Source organism: Gobio gobio (assembly GCF_949357685.1).
Source record: "Gobio gobio genome assembly, chromosome: 2".
Classification (NCBI taxonomy): domain Eukaryota; kingdom Metazoa; phylum Chordata; class Actinopteri; order Cypriniformes; family Gobionidae; genus Gobio; species Gobio gobio.
In genome coordinates this window covers 22,811,951-22,835,547 of record NC_137098.1, presented here as the reverse complement: position 1 = coordinate 22,835,547, position 23,597 = coordinate 22,811,951, and the positions used below count along the sequence as shown (strand labels likewise).

The window sequence follows — 23,597 nt, the reverse complement described above, 5'->3', positions numbered from 1 at the left end:
AGACAGCTGTCAGCATTTACATTAAAGTACACACTACAAAGTGTTCAACACTTGTTATAGATGATGTTGTAAACGCATGAATAAATCATTTACAAAGCTTTGTTACCCATTACAAATTATCTGTATGTGTATACAAGGCATTTACAACACTTTCTGTGTCCCTTAATCTAAAGTGTAGACTATTCATTATTTGTGAATGTCTTACACATCATTCGTAGATCTTTCTTACCCATTACAAATTATCTGTATGTGTATACAAGGCATTTACAACACTTTCTGCGTCCCCTAATCTAAAGTGTAGACTATTCATCATTTGTAAATGTCTTGCGCATCATTTCTAGATCTTTCTCACCCGTTACAAATTATCTGTATGTGTATAAAAGGCATTTACAACACTTTCTGCATCCCCTAATCTAAAGTGTAGACTATTCATCATTTGTAAATGTCTTGCGCATCATTTATAGGCAGAAACTGATATCAGCTAAACCTGTCCTAAGGACTGTAAAAAGATGGACTAATGAAGCAGAGCTGGACTTACAAGCATGCTTCGATTGCACTGATTGGACTGTTTTTGGCTGCTACCGCTGATCTGGATGAGCTCACAGATACTGTAACATCATACATCAGTTTCTGTGAGGATACATGCATTCCTACCAGGACATTCTTATCATTCACTAATGATAAACCATGGTTTACTGGGAAACTCAAACAGCTCCGTCATGCCAAAGAGGATGCTTACAGAAGTGGGGATAAAGTCTTGTATAACCAGGCCAGAAACAGACTGACAATGGAGATCAGAGTTGCTAAAAGAAGCTACTCTGAAAAGCTGAGAAACCAGTTTTCAGCCAACGACCCTGCCTCAGTCTGGACAGGCCTGAGGAACATCACCAACTACAAGTCACCATCCCCCCTTTCTGTAGAGAATCAACAACTGGCTGAGGATCTGAATGCATTCGACTGCAGGTTTGAAAAGCCCAGTCTCACACCACACACCCGCTCTGATCTGCACTTCACACGTCCCCCATTACCTCCTGCACCCCCTCCCCTCCCTGCCATCCAACCGGAGCTTAGGTCTGTGTGGAGGACGTAACCAGAGTCTTCAAAACACAGAAGACTAGGAAAGCTTCAGGCCCAGAGGGCATCTCATCTGCCTGTTTGAAAGCCTGCGCTGAACAGCTGGCCCCAGTCTTCACACAGCTCTTCAACAGATCATTGGAGCAGTGTGAAGTTCCCTGTTGCTTCAAACTCTCCACTATCATTCCTGTCCCCCAAAAAAAACAAAATCACTGGACTTAATGACTACAGACCTGTTGCTCTCACGTCTGTGGTCATGAAGTAATTTGAAAGACTGGTTCTGGCCCACCTGAAGGACATCACTGATCCAGCATCCCTTGCTGGATCCTCTTCAATTTGCCTACAGAGCAAACAGGTCTGTGGATGATGCAGTCAACATGGGACTGCATTATATCCTACAACATCTCGACAGACCTGGGACTTATGCAAGGTTCTTATTTGTGGACTTCAGTTCGGCCTTCAATACCATCATGCCTGATCTTCTCTCAGGTAAACTGACCCAGCTCTCCATGCCATCCTCAATCAGTGAGTGGATCTCCGGCTTCCTGACAGACCGACAACAGCTCGTGAGACTGGGGAAACTCACATCCAGGACTCTCACTACCAGCACTGGCGCCCCCCAGGGGTGTGTTCTCTCCCCACTGCTCTTCTCCCTGTACACCAAAGACTGCACTTCTAAAGACCCCTCTGTCAAGCTCCTGAAATATGCAGACGACACCACTGTCATCGGCCTCATCCAAAACGGTGACAAGTCTGCTTACAGACTGGATGTTGAACAGCTGGCTGTCTGGTGCAGTTATAACAACCTTGAGCTCAACACAGGAACTGCTGGCCGAGTAGAACTGAATCAGCAGTTCCTGTGGGAGGTTGAACTTCCTCAGCTGACAATGAGGTCTGTTTTATGCACTTCCATCACTGTCTGGTTTGGTTCAGCTACCAAATCTGACATCAGGAGACTACAACGCACAATCCATACTGCAGAAAGGATTATTGGTGCCTCCCTGCCAACCCTCCAGGACCTGTACTCTTCCAGAGTGAGGAAGAGAGCAGGGAAAATCATGACAGACTCCACTCACCCTGGACACATCCTGTTTGAACTGTTACCATCAGGACGGCGACTCCGATCACTGACCACTAGAACATCTAGGCACAGGAACAGTTTCTTCCCACAGGCCATTCAGTGTCCCGAGGCCAAACGATTGGTTTGTGTGAAGTAAATCCCCAAAAGCGATCAGCAGCGTCGAGTCCATCCGCCGAAGATCATGAACATTTCAAAATTTGCCGCCGGAAGAAACGTTACGTCAGCTTTGAAAGCATTGGCTGTAGTTGGTCTTGTGACCAATTGCGTCATTAGGTCAGCATTGATTGTAAATTGCCATTGGCTCTCGTGTGTCTTGTGACCGATTGCGTCATGTGTACCATTTGAATGAGAAATATGAACTGACCAAGACCAAGCGTCAATATGTGATGAATAGGAGTGAGACCATGTTGGTTTTAACAGACCAGTTTACAACTTTAACGATGCATTAATAAATTATATACTCATCATTTACTAATGGTTTGATCATCATTTGTTCATGATTAACAATTGTTTATTGAGATAATGGTACGTTGACATTTCAGTGATTAATAATATATTAACTAGTAACTTAATAACCATTTACTAAGGATCTGTTTGATTATTTTATGATATGCTATTTTTGTTAGCATATTACTTAATAATCATTTATGATCGTATAGTCATGATTTGTAAATTATTCGTTAATCATTATCTAATAACTTGTAAATAATTTATAACTGAATCTACAAAACATACAAAAAAGTAACAATTTATTAAACATTTATGAAATGCATAGTCATGTTTTGTAAATTATTAGTTCATCATTAACTAATCACTTGTAAATTACTTATAACTGAATCTACAAAACATACGTAAAATGTTAGCATATCACTTGATAATCATTTATGAATGTTTTGTAAATGATTAGTTCATCATTAACTAACCACTTATAAATGACTTACAACTGAACGTTATTATAAAGTGTTACCACTATTGACTCTCTATTTTCCAGCACTTTAGACATAGTTGCTCCCCTGCGCTTAAAGAAGATTAAAGAAAATAGCCCAATGCCATGGTACAACGAGCACACTCGGGCCCTTAAAACAACAGCCAGAAAAATGAAGCGCAGCTGGAAGAAAACAAAACGATACTCGGTTACTTAATGTAACCTCGGTTCTCTCTAGAAGAGGGAACGAGTATTGCGTAAGTTCCTTACACTACGGGGAAGTATTCTTTCTTCGAGATTTCTGAAAAACCCCAAATTATCCTTAATTTTGTAACATTGCGGTTTGCAACAACGCAGTGCGGCAGCCTGGCAGACCATAGCAGGCTATTCCAGCGTGCTATTGGCTGCTCTGCTGGCAACTGCAGCAGCCTATCGTGAGCCCGCGTGACGTGGCGACCAATGAGGGCGCTTCGCGCCCACCTGGCTTCATTTGCCTACAGGTGGGGCGTGGCCACGTGTATATAAGCAGGGCTCACGGGCTGCATATTCGGTTTTCGTAGTTCTGAAGCGTAAAAGCCCGCGGGGCGCACGGCAAGGAACGCAATACTCGTTCCCTCTTCTAGAGAGAACCGAGGTTACATTAAGTAACCGAGTATCGTTCTCTTACGAGAGGTTCTCTCGTATTGCGTAAGTTCCTTACGCTACGGGAACATATTGTCAACGCCGTGCGCGCCTCGCATACAGCATATGTATCCCAGGGAACCGGGGAAAAAACACTGCTCGGGCAGGGTGGCCGGTAAAGAAAACGGGCCACCACATATACAGACACTTCATTCGAACTGACGGGTGGTTAAGACGGGTGGTTACAACACCCTGCCCCATGAATGAGGGAACGGCACCTGCCGGTCTCCTTCAAATTCACCACACCTTGTCTCATGAATGAGGGAGCGGCAACGCCGGTCGCCTTCAAATTCACAATATCTTGTTATATGAGTGAGGTAACGGCACCGCCGGTCACCTTCAAACTCACAACAGCTCGTCTCGTAAATGAGGGAACGGCACCGCCGGTCTCCTTCAAATTCACATGAGCCTAGTACCGAACTTACTACCAGCATGTGAGCTATGTCTGCGCAGAACCACTGGGCAGAACCAACAGCCCTATTGAACTGATAACACTTTCAGGCAGGAACTTCCAGATTGTAAAATCTCACGAACGTAGACGGGGAGGCCCAGCCTGCCGCCATACAGATATCGTGGATGGAAATCCCTCTGGCCCAAGCCAACGAAGAGGCCATGCCTCTGGTGGAGTGTGCTCTGACACCTAGCGGGCACTGCAGGTGTTTGGAAGCGTATGCAGTTGCAATCGCGTCCACTATCCACCTGGACAGGGTCTGTTTCGAGGAGGCGAGACCCTTAGTGCGCCCACCAAACGAAACAAATAGCTGCTCAGAACGCCTGAAGGCGGCGGAGCGTGTGACATAAACCCTCAATGCCCTGACAGGGCAGAGGATATTGCCACCGTCCCCCTCATCGGATGCTGGCAGAGCTGAGAGGGAGATAATCTGCGCCCTGAAGGGAGTGCCGATCGCTTTGGGGACATAACCATGCCTCGGTCTGAGAATGACCTTAGAGTCATTAGGACCGAACTCCATACACGTCGGGCTCACTGAGAGCGCGTGTAGATCCCCCACGCGTTTCACTGAAGCCAGAGCTATCAGAAATGCGTTTTTTAGCGAAAGGAACCTTGGTTCCACAGTCTCGAGCGGTTCAAAGGGATGAGCCTTCAGGGCCTCTAGGACCAAGGCCAGATCCCATATAGGAACCGACGGGGGCCGCGGGGGATTCATCCGTCTGGCTCCTCTGAGGAAACGGATGATGAGCTCGTTCCTTCCTAGCGTGCTACCTAGCGTCGTCTGAGCGAATGCTGCTGTAGCCGCCACATACACTTTGAGCGTGGAAGGGGACCTGCCCAATTCCAAAAGCTCTTGGAGGAAGGAGAGCACCCGCTGAACCCCACATTGCTGTGGGTCCAATCCCTTGGAAACACACCACTTAGTGAACACCGACCACTTAGAACTATATAACCGCCTCGTCGAGGGGGCTCTAGAGTGTGAAATCGTGTTCATAACCCCTTCGGGCAGGTCAACGGGTATCCGTTGGTCACCCATACATGCAGAGACCATCGCTCTGGATGGGGATGCCAAACTGACTCTCCTGCTTGAGAGAGAAGGTCTGCTCTCAGCGGAACTGGCCAGGGGGGTGAGTGCGACAGCTTCACCAGCTCTGGGTACCAAATCTGGTTCTCCCAGCGCGGTGCTATAAGGAGCACCGGGCGGCGCGTTTCCCTGATTTTCGCTATGACCTGGGGCAATAGGGAAATCGGCGGGAAAGCATACAGCGGGAGGCTGGGCCAAGTTTGGGACAGCGCATCCTCGCTTTTGGACAGAAACGTCGGGCAGCGGGCGTTCTCTTTTGTTGCAAAGAGGTCGAGCTCCGCTCTGCCGAACAGGCGCCATACCAGCTGGACTGTCTGGGGGTGCAGGGACCATTCTCCTGGGAGAATGAGGCCCCTGGACAGCTTGTCCGGGCCCACATTGAGGTGGCCCGGCACGTGCGCAGCTCTCAGCGAGCGCAGCGAGCTGTGTGCCCACACGAGCAGGCGTTCTGTCAGATTGCCCAGACATCTGGACCTGACACCGCCCTGCCGGTTCACGTAGGACACCACTGTGGTATTGTCTGACCGGACTAACACGTGGTGTCCTCGTATAAGCGGGAGAAATTGCCTGAGCGCGTTCTCTACCGCTATCATCTCCAAACAGTTTATGTGTAGGAGTTTTTCCTCGCTCGACCAAAGGCCCGAGGCTGATCTGCCCTCGAAAACGGCGCCCCAACCCGTGGTGGAGGCGTCCGTCGAGATGACCTTGCGGTGTGAGATGGCTCCCATCGTCACTCCCCTCTGGTACCAATCGGCTAATAACCAGGGCTCTAGGGCTGACACGCAGCCCTGAGTCACTCTGATCCTGAAGCCTCCGGACGCCCAGGCTCTGTGAGGCACTCGGGCGTTTAACCAGCATTGCAGCGGGCGCATGCGCATTAAGCCCAGCTGGAGCACAGCTGCAGCTGAGGCCATACGTCCCAGCATCCTCTGAAAAAGCTTGAGAGGTGCGATTTTGCCCGGCCGGAAGTACGCAGCCATGCGCCGAACTTGGCGCGCGCGTTGGGGTGACAGGCGGGCTGACATTGCCACAGTGTCCAGATTCAAACCCAGAAATGAGGTTGATTGCGTGGGCACTAATGAGCTCTTGGTCCAATTGACCGTGAGCCCTAGGCTGTCCAGATGGCTGAGCAGCATTGCCCTGTGGGCGAGGAGCTCGGCCTCCGACTGCGCCAGGATGAGCCAATCGTCCAGATAGTTCAATACTCGCATCCCTCGATTTCTCAGAGGAGCGAGGGCCGCATCCATGCACTTCGTAAATGTACGGGGTGCTAGTGACAGGCCGAACGGAAGGACGGTGTATTGATAAGCCTGGCCGTCGAAGGCGAATCGTAAGAATGGCCTGTGACGCGGCGTTATCTTGATTTGAAAATATGCATCTTTCAAATCTAGGGAGATTAGCCAGTCTCTCGGGCCAATATGCGCGAGGATCTGCTTGGTCGTGAGCATCTTGAATGATCTTTTCATAAGAGCTTTGTTCAGACGCCTCAGATCCAGAATCGGTCTGAGCGACCCATCCCTTTTTGGCACGAGAAAATACCGGCTGTAAAAGCCTGACTCGCTCATAGAATGGGGAACCGGTTCTATAGCCCCTTTGCACAGCAGCGTGGCTATTTCTGCTCGAAGTAGATGTGCTACTTCCTCGCTCACTCTCGTCTCTGTACGCGCACAGAAGCGCGGAGGGCGGCGAGCGAACTGCAGAGTGTAGCCGTGCTTCACTGTTTTCAGCACCCATTCTGATACACCTGGAATGGCTTCCCACGCTCTCGCGTGCGCCACACGGGATAGAACGGCCTCCGGGCTCGAAACGCCGCGCTTCGCGGGTTTGACGGCCTGTATAGGAGGGGCGGGCGCAGTGCGCGCGCTCTCTGTGCTGTGGGCCAGCCGATCGCTCGCGATGGCTGGCCGCCCTACACACTGCATCTCTGCCGCTTCGAGCGGGGAGTGGCTTGTGTGCGGCCCTACACTCATCGCTCCGGCCACCCTGGGCGGAAAACAAATGGTGTGTGGCGCGGCGCGTGGCGCCTGAGGCATAATGGTCGCGAAAATGTGTGAGCGCGTTTGAGCGGGCACAACTCTTACGCGTGGAACATGACCGGTTAAGAGTGGCTGTGTGACAGCGCGTGTGGTGGTTAGTCGTGGACGCAAACAAGCGGACACGTGACGTAAGTCTAGCACTCGAGCGGCCGGTGGCCGCTTTATGTGAGTGGGGGACACGGGGTTTATAGTGCTTGTGTGCAGGGGTGAACACAGAAAAGTGGGCACATTTACTGCATTTGAAACACATACGGCGTGAGCCGTGCAACCAGAAATAATGCAACTTTTGTAATTTCTCTGGTTCGCCGTAAAAACGGCGGTTATTGACAGGCGAGAAGGCGTTTTTTCATGCGCCGAACTTGGCGCGCACGTTGGGGTGACAGGCGGGCTGACATTGCCACAGTGTCCAGATTCAAACCCAGAAATGAGGTTGATTGCGTGGGCTCTAATGAGCTCTTGGTCCAATTGACCGTGAGCCCTAGGCTGTCCAGATGGCTGAGCAGCATTGCCCTGTGGGCGAGGAGCTCGGCCTCCGACTGCACCAGGATGAGCCAATCGTCCAGATAGTTCAATACTCGCATCCCTCGATTTCTCAGAGGAGCGAGGGCCGCATCCATGCACTTCGTAAATGTACGGGGTGCTAGTGACAGGCCGAACGGAAGGACGGTGTATTGATAAGCCTGGCCGTCGAAGGCGAATCGTAAGAATGGCCTGTGACGCGGCGTTATCTTGATTTGAAAATATGCATCTTTCAAATCTAGGGAGATTAGCCAGTCTCTCGGGCCAATATGCGCGAGGATCTGCTTGGTCGTGAGCATCTTGAACGATCTTTTCATAAGAGCTTTGTTCAGACGCCTCAGATCCAGAATCGGTCTGAGCGACCCATCCCTTTTAGGCACGAGAAAATACCGGCTGTAAAAGCCTGACTCGCTCATAGAATGGGGAACCGGTTCTATAGCCCCTTTGCACAGCAGTGTGAGCGCGTTTGAGCGGGCACAACTCTTACGCGTGGAACATGACCGGTTAAGAGTGGCTGTGTGACAGCGCGTGTGGTGGTTAGTCGTGGACGCAAACAAGCGGACACGTGACCTAAGTCTAGCACTTGAGCGGCCGGTGGCCGCTTTATGTGAGTGGGGGACACGGGGTTTATAGTGCTTGTGTGCAGGGGTGAACACAGAAAAGTGGGCACATTTACTGCATTTGAAACACATACGGCGTGAGCCGTGCAACCAGAAATAATGCAACTTTTGTGATTTCTCTGGTTCGCTGTAAAAACGGCGGTTATTGACAGGCGAGAAGGCGTTTTTGCCGGCTCGTTGGCTGCGTGAAATCCATCTGCAGCAGCCACAGTGGTGGGGGCTGACAGGAAAGAGAGTTTTGACGGTGGTCCGGCCGCGGCAGGACTTAACCGTCATTTCTTGCCTCTGGCTAGGAGGACTTTGGAGGCTCGGGCTTCAGCGCGATCCTAGGCCGGGGGCCCCGAGGTGGAGGCGGCTTACCACGGCTGGAAGAGCGCGATCTGGGGCGGCCGCTCGGTCTTAGCTGAGACGAAGGGGGCCGCGCTGGGCGCTGCGCGGAGCTCGTTGCTGGCTGGTCACGAGGACGGCGAGCAACGGAGCTATTGCTAGCGCCGGGGCGTCGAGGCAGGAAAAGGTTCATGGCCTGCGTCGTTTTCTGCACTTCGGAGAAACGGTCGACGATCCCCTTGACCGCTGGTCCGAAGAGCCCAGACGGAGAGAGCGGGGCATTTAGGAAGGCCGCGCGCTCTGTTTCTCGCATGTCCGCGAGCGTGAGCCAGAGGTGGCACTCAGCTACCGTGAGGGAGGCCATAGAGCGTCCGAGGGCCTGTGCTGCGGTCTTGGTGGCGCGAAGGGAGAGATCCGTCGCGCTTCGCAAATCCGTGATTAACTCAGCGTCACAGCTTTTCTCGTCCAGGTCGCGGAGGAGATTAGCTTGGAGGATTTGCAGCACGGCTATAGAGTGCAGAGCAGACGCAGCTTGACCGGAGGCAGCGAAAGCGCGGCCGATCAGCGATGACGTCACTCTGCAGGCCTTAGACGGGAGGGCAGCCTTTGAGCGCCAACCGGAAGGCGGGCAAAGGTGCGCTGCGACCGCCTCTTCCACCGGAGGGATAGCGTTGTAGCCTTTCTCAGCCGCGCCGTCAACTTGTGAGAGCGTCGAAGAAGCCTGAGACGAGACCCTCGCGGAGAATGGCGCGTTCCAGGACTTTGCGAGCTCCTCGTGAAGCTCTGGCAGAAAGGGTGCAGTCCTGGAGGTGGGCGCACGGCGGCGACTGTTTAGGAAGCATCCGTCAAGTCGGTTTGGCGCTGCCACCTTGGGCGGGGCCCATTCGAGGCCTAGCTGCTCGACAGCCCGGGTAAGAAGGCGCAAAAGTTCGGCGTCCTCACCCGCTCGAGAGCGTCCGGAGCCCCGGACTGAAGAGGTCGCGGAAGACCAGTCCTCGCTGTCGGAAGCCATGATGGAGCAGCTGTCGGCGCGTTCCGCGGCCACATCCGCCTCATCCCCGGAGGCGGCAACAGAAATGGCGGCCTGGGGTGGGGGCGGGGAAGGCGAGAGTGAAGCGGGCGGGATAGGTTCCGGCGAGCTTCTCTCGGCGAACTCCGGAGTCCGCTGCGAGCGGCGCTTCTTTCTGCGCGGCGTAGCAGGGACTGGAGGGATATCATCGTCGAACAGGACGAGTCGAGCCCGCAGGGTCGACATCGTCAGTTCTTCGAACTCCTGGCATCCGCCGGCGAGAAGTGCGGCGGCGGCGTGATCACGGCCCAGGCAGAGAGCGCAGATCACATGGCGGTCCACGGAGCTGAGCTGCGCGTGACACGAGCCGCAGGTGGAACGAGACATTTTGCATCAAACGCTCGGCTCTTTTTGTGAAAAGTGTGACGCAGCGGCGACAAAACTTGAGCGTAAAGGATATGGGCTGCCGGATAGCAGAGCAGGCACGGATGGCTGAAGGTGGCGCGATGCTGCCGGCTTCCTCAGGCGCTGTCCTCTGCTTGCTTGTCTGCGCGGTCACGACGGCGGGTTCCAGATCCAGCGATGCGAAGGGCTTCGCTGAAGAAAAGAAAATCAAATATGCAGCCCGTGAGCCCTGCTTATATACACGTGGCCACGCCCCACCTGTAGGCAAATGAAGCCAGGTGCCAGAAGCCAGGAACTTCATTGGTCGCCACGTCACGCGGGCTCACCGATAGGCTGCTGCAGTTGCCAGCAGAGCAGCCAATAGCACGCTGGAATAGCCTGCTATGGTCTGCCAGGCTGCCGCACTGCGTTGACAATGTTACAAAATTAAGGATAATTTTGGGTTTTTCAGAAATCTCGAAGAAAGAATACTTCCCCGTAGCGTAAGGAACTTACGCAATACGAGAGAACCTCTCGTAAGAGAACTAGAGGTTTTTCGCATTTCGTGGAAAGAGAGCATGCTCGAATACAAAAAGACTGTAAAAACTGCTGGATCTGCTTATTTTTCGACTCTCTTAGAAGAAAACAAACACAACCCTAGGTATTTATTCGATACAGTGGCTAAATTAACCAAAAATAAAGCTTCAACTTCTGATGTTTGTAAACAGCACAGCAGTAATGACTTTATGAACTTCTTTACGTGTAAGATTGATAATATTAGGAAAAAAATTATAACCATGCAGCTATCTACTACAGTATCATATCAGACAGAGCATTGTAGTGTCACTGAGGAAAAATTACACTCATTCACTGCTATAAGAGAAGAAGAATTGTCTAAACTCGTTAAATCATCAAAATCAAAAACTTGTATGTTCGACCCTATACCGACTAAGCTACTGAAAGAGATGCTTCCAGGGGTCATAGATCCTCTTCTTAATATCATTAATTCATCCTTGACATTAGGATATGTTCTGAAAACTTTTAAGTTGGCTATTAACCTGTAAGCCTGCACCCACGCTTTTGAAAAAATCCTAAGAAATGGCATAATCAGACTAAAACTGTTACAGTTATTTTAGGGCTGGGCGATATGACGAAATATATCGTCTGGACAATAGAAAATGTCTATCGTTTTATATAAGGCTCTATCGTTTACGCCACTATAAGGCGTTTACGGCAGAATTTTACGTCAAGATGCACCTCACGCCACGGCATGCCCATGCACGCTCCAATACATAAACAAACATGGAGGAAGACGGTAGTAGGTTCAGACCAGGATAATTCTCAACAAGATGACCAGCCAACCCAAACCGAGGAGCTTGTACCTAAAAGAGGGGCGACTTCTGTTGCATGGACGTGGTTTGGATATAAGAAGAACGACTTACACCAGACAACATTTGTTTGTAAAGTTTGCTGGCTCCCAGTGCCAACAACGGATTCCAACACTACTAATTTATTTTATCACCTGCGCAAGAACCACGAAAAAGAATACAGAGAGAGTCAACGAGCAAAAACTGCAAAAGCAGCGTCGAGTGGTGGCATAAGCGCTCAAAACAAACTCCAGACACAAACGCTGCAACAGGCTTTTACGCGTGGCACACCATAAAGCCATAGCTCCCGCAGATGGAAGCAGATCACTTCTGCTGTTGCCAAGCATATCTGCAAAAATCTACACGGTCGAGAAACGCGGGTTTTGTGAGTTGGTGCAAACACTCGATCCGAGATACGAAATGCCCAGCCGAAAACACATTACTAAAGTTGTGTTACCTGATTTATATGATGCATGTTGGGCCAAAGTGGAGGCAGAGATTCACAAGGGGATATTCTACGCTACAACTACAGATATGTGGTCGAGCCGAACGACACATCCATATATGAGCCTGACGGCACACTTTATCAACCAAGATTGGAACCTCTGCAGCCGCTGTTTACAGACAAGTTATTTCACGGAAGACCACACTGGAGAAATGCTAGCCAAAGGACTCAGAGAATCTCTTCAATTCTGGGGACTGCAAGAGGATCGCCTTGTCACCACTGACAATGCCACCAATTGTTGCCCCCGGTCCCTCGAATATTCCGATCTATTATGACCTCTGAGCTGTAAAGCTGCCAGAATAATAATAATAATAATACGCTGTTTGTAAATTGGCCAGAGGAGAACTGGCACCCTGACTGAGCCTGGTTTCTCCCAAGGTTTATTTTTCTCCATTAGGTCACCTAATGGGGTTTTGGTTTCCTTGCCACTGTTGCCTCTGGCTTGGCGTGCTCAGTTTGGGACACTCAATTTTTCAACTAAACATTGAAATAAATCTAATTAATAAACTAAATTAACCATTTAAACTAAATTACTGATCGAATTATTGATCTAAAGCCCACACTGTCACTGTATGATAATTGAAATGAACTGATGACATCAGCGTTTTTTCCAGAATGGCTATACAGCTGAATAAAATTATGCTGCATTATTTTCCTGTTTAACACTGTAAAGCTGCTTTGAAACAATCTACATTGTTAAAAGCGCTATATAAATAAAGTTGACTTGACTTGACTTGACCAACAACATCCTTGCCCTTCAGCTGAATGAAATGACACGCCTACAGTGTTTTGGCCACCGTCTTCATCTAGCTATTGGTGAGTGCTTAATCTCTAAATCGATATAAAAATAATACAAATATATTTCAGTACACAGTCAGTAATACCTTAGAGCAGTGGTTCCCAAACCTGTCCTGAAGGCACCTCAACACTCCGCTAGCTCTCCGCCTACGGACGTGAGCGCTCTAAAGCGGCACTAAAATAATGTTTTAAAACTTTCACAGAAGAGACTTCAAACTGAAAGCACAAAGTCTGTCTTTAAATTTAATTTCGCTTTTTATTAATTGTATCTTAATTTTAATCGATGTTTCATCAACAAATTGTCTGGATTTAATAAGAAGTAGGCTAAATATAGGCTATTAGAAAATAGATAATCCGGACACGGAGGCGCTGGCGAACCTGGAGCTCGTCTCATAATGAACTGAAACTCAGTGTATGCCTATAAGGTAGCCTATTGCCTCACAGACCTGAGACATATAGATAGCTTGAAATGTCTACTTTTAGGCAGAACAATTCAAAACTAAAGAAAGCAGACTGCGCTGCTTATGCAATTCGTATGAAATGTGCATTTCTCTCTCTGATGGCGCTGCGAAGATCGCGAGTCGTCAACTTCATCTGTCTAGTTGACAGACACTGACATAAAAAATAACTGTTTTACCGAATTAGTAAACAATTCAAATGTCTCCTGCTATATTTTACATATTGCCTGTTCCTTAAAAACACTGACAGTGGGGTGTTTTTTTTTTTTTTCTTTGAGCAGCTGCGGACAAATTCTTTCGACACACACACAAAATTAACACTCTGCGCTTGTTTTAAAAAGATAATTTAACATATAAATAACAATTTTTAAATAGCCCACTTAAAGTGTTTATTACAAATAAATAACTAAATGCTAAAAATTCATACATTTTAATGAACAAACATATGCGTTGCATTTACAATTCTGTCCTAATCTGCCACTCCTCATTATGATGTATTTGCAGCTGTTTCTATAGAAAAATGCCGTCACTCGCACAAGTGCACCCAAATATTTTTCCACGTTCGCACGCCGAAATATTTACTCGCATATGCGAGTGAAATGGGCGCACTGTAGCATAATTATAAAAACTATAGGAAGATGAAATCAAAGTTATGGAATACAAATGTCATAATCATAAGATACGTCTTTTTATGTGACAGAATTGCGCGGTTTTAAAAAATTGTAACTGTGAGATGAAAATCCACATTATGCGATTTATATAAATTAATTTATAAAATATAATTAACTAATACTTTTTACTAGTCCTGTAGTGTACACTGTCATGTTAAAAAGTACACAATCATACATTTACCTCTCCTTTATATACACAGAGAGGAGTGTGAAACTAAGGGAGGTGGAACGAGCAGTCGGCGTCTGCAAGAAGATTGTGGCTGCCTTCTCCAATTCATGGAAAAGAAGACGGGAGCTGGCCAAGGCTCAAGCAGATCAAAATCCACCCTTGCCGCCTCATCAGCTAATCACAGAAACCCCTACGAGGTGGGGCTCTATGCAAGCAATGGTTGAAAGGGTGATCGAGCAGGAGAAAGCTCTCTCACAAGTTCTCAGTGCCGACAAAAAAACACGTCACCTGGTCCCAACTTGGCAGGATATGGACGTTCTGGAATCCATGAACAAGGCACTGAGTCCTCTCAAGGAGTTTACAGATGCCTTGTCTGGGGAGCTTTACCCAAGTGTTTCCTACTTGAAACCCGTCCTCCATCTGTTCAACAACCAAATACTCAAGCATCAGGATGGCGACACTGAGCTCACCACGACTATAAAAGAGGGCATACTAAAATACTTAAATGAAAAGTATGATGACCAGACAACCCAGGACCTGCTTGACATTGCTTCTCTTGTCGACCCTCGATTCAAAACAACATACATCAAACAAGAGAGGGTGGATTACATCAAAACAAGAGCTGCTGCAGAGCTACAGAAGCTGGTGGCTGAACAAACAGAGGCAGTCCCTCTATCAGCTCCATCAGTCACTGCCGTAGGTCAGGATGAGCAAGAGGAGGTTCCTGCTAAGAAGAAAAAGAAGAGTTTGAGCAGCTACTTTAAAACATCAGCAAAGCCAAGCCAAGTGGCTCCACTTTCAAACAGAGAGTCAATTGAAAAGGAGCTAAGCCTCTATCTCCTAATGGAAGCAGGTTCAGACACAGAACCACTGAAATGGTGGAAGAGAAATGAGGTACATTTTCCCCTAGTGGCCAAGCTTGCGAGGAAATATTTATGTATCCCTGCCACAAGTTCCCCATCAGAGCGGGCTTTCAGTGCAAGTGGGAACATTGTGCCATGCCAGAGGTCAGCACTGAAACCAGCAAGAGTTGACCAGCTTGTATTCCTCGCACTCAACCTGTAGAAGCCTTAGATTTGGCAAATCTTTATGTTCTCATACCCATCCTACTTGAAGTACTTTGGTTTACCTCTTAAATATTCTAATCATTGTGCAGCTACACTTTAAACTTAAAGGCTCCGTGTGTAGTATTTTGTAACCAACATTTATTTTAGGGGCTAGGACTGTAGGCCTGTATTATTTTTGTTTGCTGTTACCATTCAAAGTTGAAAGGTTTTTTTCACTTGTTGGATTTTGTAAAATTATATTGAGGCTGATTTTGTGGCTGCTGCACTTTAAACTTAAAAGGCTCGGTGTGTAGTATTTTATAACCAACATTTATTTTTAGGGGCTATGACAGCAGGCCTGTATTACTTTTGTTTGCTGCTACCATTCAAACTTGAAAGTTTTTTTTTTTTCACTTGTTGGATTTTGTAAAAAATATATTGAGGCTGACTTTGTGGCTGCTGCACTTTAAACTTTGAAGTTTACGTTTGGTATTTTGCCCTGCACCATGCTCTTTAAACCTGAGAGGTTTTCAGTTTGTTACTTTTTTATATCCAATAGGAATAGACAGGCCATTATCAATATTTGTGGTTGCTTTCTATTGCCTGCTCTATAAGAATACTACTTGGAAACATCTTTACACCTACATGATGCTGCAAGAGAAGTCTGGGTGGTGTTACTGTTAAAAGTTGGCTGCTGCTATATGTTGAAATATTTTAGTGGCAGGTGTTAACTTTACCAACAGTCTTGCTTGAAAAAAAGGTTCTAAATAAAATAAAAATTTAGTTCATACTACCTTTATTTGTTTTGTATATCATTTCAAACTGAATTTCCACATTGCAATTTTGTATAGACTATATTCATAAACTGAATTAACAGAAAAATTGCTATATCGTTATGTATATCTTTTTCGGGATATCAAATGAGCTATATCGGGATATGAAATTTTGGCCATATCGCCCAGCCCTACAGTTAATGATTCCTTTGCACTAAAATCATAAGTATGGCGTCATTTGAAAGCAGACACTTTTCTCACAAAATTATAATTATTTTCATAATCAAAAATAGCTATAATAAGCTATATAACTGAAGCCACATGTCTGACCATGTTATATTTCAAATCTGAAGATGATAAGTCTAAAACTCTGAATTTTATTAAATGTTTTTCAAGATCATGTCATATGATTTTATTTAGAGATTTCTCTAAAATGTTAACTGATGTTTATTGCCATCTCTTCTGAGCAACCATTCAGTTTATTGTAGGGCTGAAACGATTCATCGATTAACTCGATTACAAAAATTCCTCGAGGCAAAAATTCTGCCTCGAAGCCTCGTTAAATTCCTATGACGCGCACAATACGCGCAGGGATCTGATTCACACGGGCCGCTGTTCAGTGTTCAGGAAGCACACCATAGCGCGTGATACATTTTGAATTTAGTTTAGATTCTAGATGCCCAGAATCACTATAGTAACTGCATGTTTTACACAGTTTATGTAAGTTGATCACCGTTCGTATAGCTGCCACACACACACACACACACACACGCGCGCGCGCGGCGCGCACAAGCCCCGAAGAGATATCGCTTTCACTTTCGTCCTCATAAAGTTTGTCAAGTAAATGCTTTTAAAGCCTTGCCAGTTTGAACATTGAAGCGATTGTGCACTATTCAAAAACAACAATACGGAAAACGTATCCGTTCAGTGCTCAGTTTTTTTCTGTGACACGGAGAGTTGAGCCGTCTTTGACAACGAGCGCGCGCCCTGAAGGCAGACCTCTTCACGTGAAGATCGCGCGCGGAGAGCTGCGCAGAAACGCAGTGTCAACGCCGTCCTGTAACTAAAGTAAAGTCACTAAAGTAGCTTAGAAACTCAACTCAACCGTTATAGGCATACATTTGAATACCTTTGAAGTAATTACAAACCACAGCTTCATAATGAATAGAGACGGAATGAGTAATTCACACACACAATCACTCTCTCATTAATGCATCAAAATAAATGTAATGTAGGTCTACTACTGTGTTAATGTATCTGTATCTGATGTACAACAAACATAAATCTGTCCCATAGACAATAACTGCTGAAAGTGAACCGTTTCCTTCAAGTATTTTAAAATCACAAAGAAATGCACTTTTTGCATTTGTTGGAAAAATTCCAACTTTAATAGTAGAAAATCAGTAACACACACACACACGCATGCACCCTCCTCTCTCTCGCGCCAGTCAGACCAATCGTGGCAATGCATCACATATGCTTAAACGTTTATGTAGCCACGCAACAATAATTTCACTGTATAAACCGGGACGTGATGTGATGCGATCTTTCGAACGGGTGCTTCACCTAAAATGCACCGCAATGCAAGTGATGCAAGTCAAATGCAGCGTTCTATTAAAAATGAATATGTATTTCTGCTGTACCAAATTCAATTGCTTTTCCTCTTCATTTTCGTTATGCATTATTTGTTTTGGTTGTTTAAAAACACGGGAATTTTTTTTTTATCCGATTAATCGATTGATTAAGTGCTAGATTAATCAATTACAAAAAGAATCGATAGCTGCAGCCCTAGTTTATTGTCTCTATTGTTTTGAGGTGCAAACTGCCCATTCAGTTTCAGTCTCCCCAGAACACTTTCACACCACTCTGGCCAGGTTATGGCGGCTAGTTATCTTATTCTTTTGTCTTCATTGTAATCACTGACGACTCTCTATTCAAACTGTTCTATTCAAACCTCATTTATGATCAAACTTCTCACTTCACCTTCTAAAGTGCCTCAAATGCCATTGTTGACAATAGAAACATTTCAGTTGGTTTTTCATTTCAGTCTATTCAAAATTATTAATAAAAAGAACGTATTTGCCCAGGTGGTAGGTGCATTGGCTAGCTAGCATGTTAGCTTAGCACAATCAAAATACAATAAAGATTAAAACCATGTTTTTTCTCCAAAATTACTTTATATCACAAGTGGGATGTTTTAAATAACCTTCTGTGGTCTCATTTGGCTTCGGATCAAAAAATCAGACAGAAAATATATAATTTTACAATATTCTGCATATTGATAAAAGCTATGTCGAATAGCATTGCATTATAAATATAATCTATTATGAATACACCCAACATGGTATAAAGAACACAGACAAACCATACATCGTCGCGATTGTGTGTTTATTGTCTTCAAATGTCTCTATTTGCATGTTTCGCGATCTCAGGAAGCTTTTATTATGGACTTCTACTATGGCACATAGTATCTTCTTCGTCTTTCTGTGCCATATATGTGCCTCCGGCTGCCAGTATGAATTGAAAACACATAAGAGTCTCCATCGGTCATGATTAGGCTACATCTGCGCATTTTGAGGAAGTATTGAATAAAAAAATAGTCCTCTGTTTAGAAATTTGACACAGACATATGAGAATCTATCAATATTTCTCCTCATCTGCACACTTTTGAACTAAAAGCCCTGAGGGATGTTGATTTGTTGCGAGTCTTCGTGACGAGAATAGAGGAGTTTTTTATGAATGAGAGCAGCTGAGGCTCATATTACAATCAAACGGTACCAACGCAAAAAATGGAAGCTTGACTCTTAGATCTTTTAAATGATGTACAGTTTGTCACTTGTAATTACTTACATCTGACAGTCATTTGAGCTAATTTAAACAAATAAAGCTTGAGGACGAATGCGCCCTCAATCCGGTTAAGAGGTTAAACCACTTATTAAAAAAACGCAACTGGATCCTACAGAATTAGTCAATTACAGGCCAATCGCAAATCTACCCTTTCTGTCAAAAATGCTAGAAAAGGCAGTGTCCTCACAATTATGCTCCTTTCTAGAAAGAAATGGTGTCTGTTGGGATTTCCAGTCAGGATTTAGACCGTATCATAGTACTGAGACTGCTCTCATCAGAGTTACAAATGATTTACTCTTATCATCCGATCGTGGTTGTATCTCTCTATTAGTGTTACTCGATCTTAGCGCTGCATTTGATACTATCGACCACAACATTCTTTTGACCTTTGACTCGAAAATGATGTTGGCATTAGTGGAATTGCATTGGCATGGTTTAAATCATACTTATCTGACCGTTATCAGTTTGTAGCAGTAAATGAAGAGATATCACACCGATCACAAGTTCAGTATGGAGTACCGCAAGGCTCAGTGCTAGGACCATTGCTTTTCACCCTGTACATACCACTGGGAGATATCATTAGGAAGCATGCCGTTAGTTGTCATTGTTATGCTGACGATACTCAGCTCTATATTTCTTCACGCCCTGAAGAAACTTACCAATTCACAAGATTAACGGAATGCATTGCTGAAATAAAAAATTGGATGACTAGTAATTTCCTGCAAATCAATTCAGAAAAAAAATATTTTTTAATAAAAAATCTCTTCAAGTAGTAACCTAGGAGACTGTCTAACACTTGATGGCTGCTCTTTCAAGTCCTCGTCTTCAGTTAGGAACCTGGGTGTGCTCTTTGATATCAATATTTAATTTGAGCCATGTTTCTAGCATCTGTAAAACTGCATTCTACCATCTTAAAAATATATCTAAATTACGGCATATGTTTTCAATGCAAAATGCTGAACAGTTAGTTCATGCGTTCATGACCTCAAGGCTAAATTTTTGTAATGCTCTACTGGGTGGTTGCCCTGCTCACTTAATAAACAAACTCCAGCTGGTCCAAAATGCAGCAGCTCGAGTTCTTACTAGAACCAGGAAGTAAGACCATACTAGCCCGGTTCTGTCAACACTGCACTGGCTCCCTATTAAACATCACATACATTTTAAAATCTTGCTTATTACTTCAAAGCACTAAATTGTTTAGCTCCCCAGTACTTGAGCAAGCTCTTAACACATTATACTCCATCACGTCTATTGCGGTCTCAAAATTCTGGCCAGTTGATAATACCTAGAATATCAAAATCAACTGCAGGCGGTCGATCCATTTTCTATTTAGCACCTAAACTCTGGAAATGGCTTCTTAGCATTGTTCGGGAAGCAGACACACTCTGTCAGTTTAAATCTAGACTTAAAACATATCTCTTTACTATGGCATACACACAAAAGTTGTAATTGATTGTTAGGCTGCATTAACTAGGTCAGTTGGAACTGGGAACACTTCCCATAACACCTGATGCAGGGCTGTACGTTAACTTTTTTTGCTACAGAGGTTGAAAGTTTTGTAGCACAGCCCACAGAATTGTAGCACATGTATTAAACGTCTGTTACCATGTCTGAAAAATGCAAAAAGTGCTATACAATACAAATATTTAAGAATAAAAATAATAATAACAATTATAATAAATATATTTTACAGAAAACATATATCTTTAGAAAGGTCTAAGGTTTTATAATAAAATATTAAATTGTGATAAATAAATGTGTGACTAATGTCTTAATTTTTGTCTTATTTTATCTTATGTATTCACTGGGAAAGAAAAAAAGTACTGTACACGTCTCAACACCGTGAATCTATCACTGTACTACAGAATATTATAAAATAATATAATTTCTGCCTCATTCTGTGATGTGAAGCCTGTCAGATTACAAAAGTACGTTATTTCAAACGCTCGATTAAATGTTCTCTTTTGTTGGACAACAGGTTTGTAAACGCTTCTCATTACAAGTTTGGAAAGAGGTTGTTGCTTTTTCTAATGCACATTAAGGGGGCTTTAACACTGGGCACGTTTGCTGTGGTCATGTCCAAACGCAATTTTTCCCGGCGCCCCCCGCAGCGCTGGTCTGGTTTCACACTCAACTTGATTCTATCGAACCCTGGTGCACTTGTCCATCTTACGTCATCAAAAATGTGCACGGCGGATGATAGAAAACACACTGCCGTAAATATATTGTGTTTTATGCGCAGCTGAGTAAACGACACTTGGGTTTACTGTATGTGCGTCGCATGAAGTTCATTTGTTGCCCTGATTACACGCATATGCGAATACACTCGTATCCAAGGTAAATCATCAACACCATCATCCCTTACATGTGTTTTACTGAACTAAATATTCAATATGCTAAACTAATATGCTAAAACACATATGCAGGTTACGTTTCTTCCTGAACAAATGCGCACCGAGTCCGAGTTGCTTTCACATTCATGTGAATCGCGGCACAGTTCGAGTGCCACCTCTTTCAGATAGGCCTAGTCTCGGGTACACCGGTGCGTACCGAGCCCGCGATTGACAGCTTTTACATTAGTAATTTTTCATGCAAAAAATTTCATGGCACTAAAATGCCAAGGACTCCATGTCACAGTGCATGCAGAAATAGAGCAGCATTTATTGCGAACCGATTGCCCTGAACAGTGCTGCGCATCATCTACACATATATTTATTTATTTAAAAATTTAAGCGATTTTCATAATTTCACAAAGACAAATCTCGATTTTGGTTTAATTTCAGTCAATCGTGCAGCCCTAGATTAATCTCACAGGAGCACAAAACAAATTCTCCCTTCACTCAAACGAGCTCTGTCTCACATGCTAAACTGTATCGCACGCGTGCTACTGGGGTAAATATATTCATCGCACATACCGTTTTTTTTGTCGCACTGTACAGCCCTGCCTGATGTACTCATTACATCATAAAAAGAATGGCATCTGCGCTAATGTTAGTCTCTCTGTTTATCCCGAGGTTTAATGCAGTCAGCTGGATCTGGGCCGTATCCAGATCAGATGGTGGACCTGCGCCCAGACATGACCAACGCATCCCTGAAGTGTCTGTAGAGACCGTGTCAATTAGACTGCCCCTTAAATTGCCTCACCGACACGGCATCCTCACGTTTCCAGCGATGTGTTTGTTAATTGGCCAGAGGAGAACTGGCACCCCGACTGAGCCTGGTTTCTCCCAAGGTTTATTTTTCTCCATTATGCCACCTGATGGAGTTTTGGTTGCTTGCCACTGTCGCCTTTGGCTTGGCTTGCTCAGTTGGGGACACAAAATTTTCAACTAAATATCCAAATAAATGTAATTACTAAAGTAAATTAAATGCATCAACTAAATTACTGATCTGCCCACATCACTATATGATAATTGAAACAAACTAGATGACATCACCGTTTTCTCCAGAGCGGCTGTACAGCCGAATCAAATTCTGCTGCATTATTTTCCTGTTTAATACTGTGAAGCTGCTTTGAAACAATATGCATTGTATAAAGCGCTATATAAATAAAGTTGACTTGACTTGCGTCGCGGGCCGCCCAGAGAAACCAGTCAACCTTGAGGGTTTGGGACACGGTGGAGGCCTCCAGTCGAGCCCGAACCTCTCAGCGGCCCAGGATAACATGGCTGTCTATTCTGGATCATGCTTGGGCAACGCCACTCTCCCCGAGTCTTCATCTCCAGATGACTGAAGCTCCCCCTCCGATGCAGCGATCGACATCTGTTCGTCAGCGGGAGCCCCAAACGAAACGACTGGACGCCCATGAGGGGGATCAGCGCGCTCCACTGGAAGCTATACAACCCGTGATGTGCGGGAGTGAGGGAGCCACAGAGATTTACTTGGCGGGGAAGCCCTCACTGTGATCCTCAGGTCACCCTGGCTATTCGTTGAAGTAGCCCTCTTCTGGGGACCAAAAGCGGAACTAGATCGGGGCACAGGTAAGGGGACTCCACCTCCCATGAGGTATGTGAGTCTCGACCACAGCATCGCGATGGTCATGTTCCCGCAGTGTATTGTTACTGTTGTACGTACTCACTAAGGAACGCCCTCACCGAACCTTACTCAGCTGTATAAACAGCGCTCGTTGAAGCCTCCTCGTAGATGCTGTGAAAACAGCAGTTTTGAGCTGTCATTGAGCTCGTTACCACCGCTGTCTTGTGCCATCACACCAACACTGGCCGCATACAAAAAAAACTTCCCACAATCATAGTTAACAATCTTCAGGAGACTGCAGAACTTATTCGGCTCCGAAGTGAAAGACAAAGGTGTGTGTATTTGCTTCCATATTTATACCTGCGCTGTGAGGCGGGCACGAGATGCAAATCTCGACCGCCAATGTGCATTGGCTCATTTAATTTACACTCGAAAGTGATTGGGCTCACATGCCATTCCCCATAACTTATGTGACATTCCAACACATGACCGACTGAAATGGAACTGGTATTCTGCTTGAGACCTGCCGGTGCCTATTTACAACCTGGAAGGTCACAATTCTGGGTTCCAGCCTAATTCTGGGGTTCCAGCGTTGGCAGGTTGATCGATGGAGATATGCTTCTGCTTATCAGCCAATGTGTGGAAATGTACTATGATTATTTATTATCTATTTTCTCTTAGCCAATCAGAAACAATTAACCTGCAGTAATGACGTAGCTAGACCTTGAAAAGAGTATAATTGTGTTGAGAACTGAGTGTGATTATTGAATGTACGCAGAGCGGGCCTACAAACTCCT

General features: G+C 45.6%; 1 protein-coding gene across 1 annotated transcript in view; it reads right to left on the bottom strand.

Annotated features, from left to right (window-relative positions):
- Positions 1–23,597, bottom strand: part of col25a1 (collagen type XXV alpha 1 chain) — a gene marked incomplete at its 3' end in the record, with an annotated part of 823,527 nt that overhangs the window by 142,298 nt on the left and 657,632 nt on the right. The window lies entirely within an intron of this gene.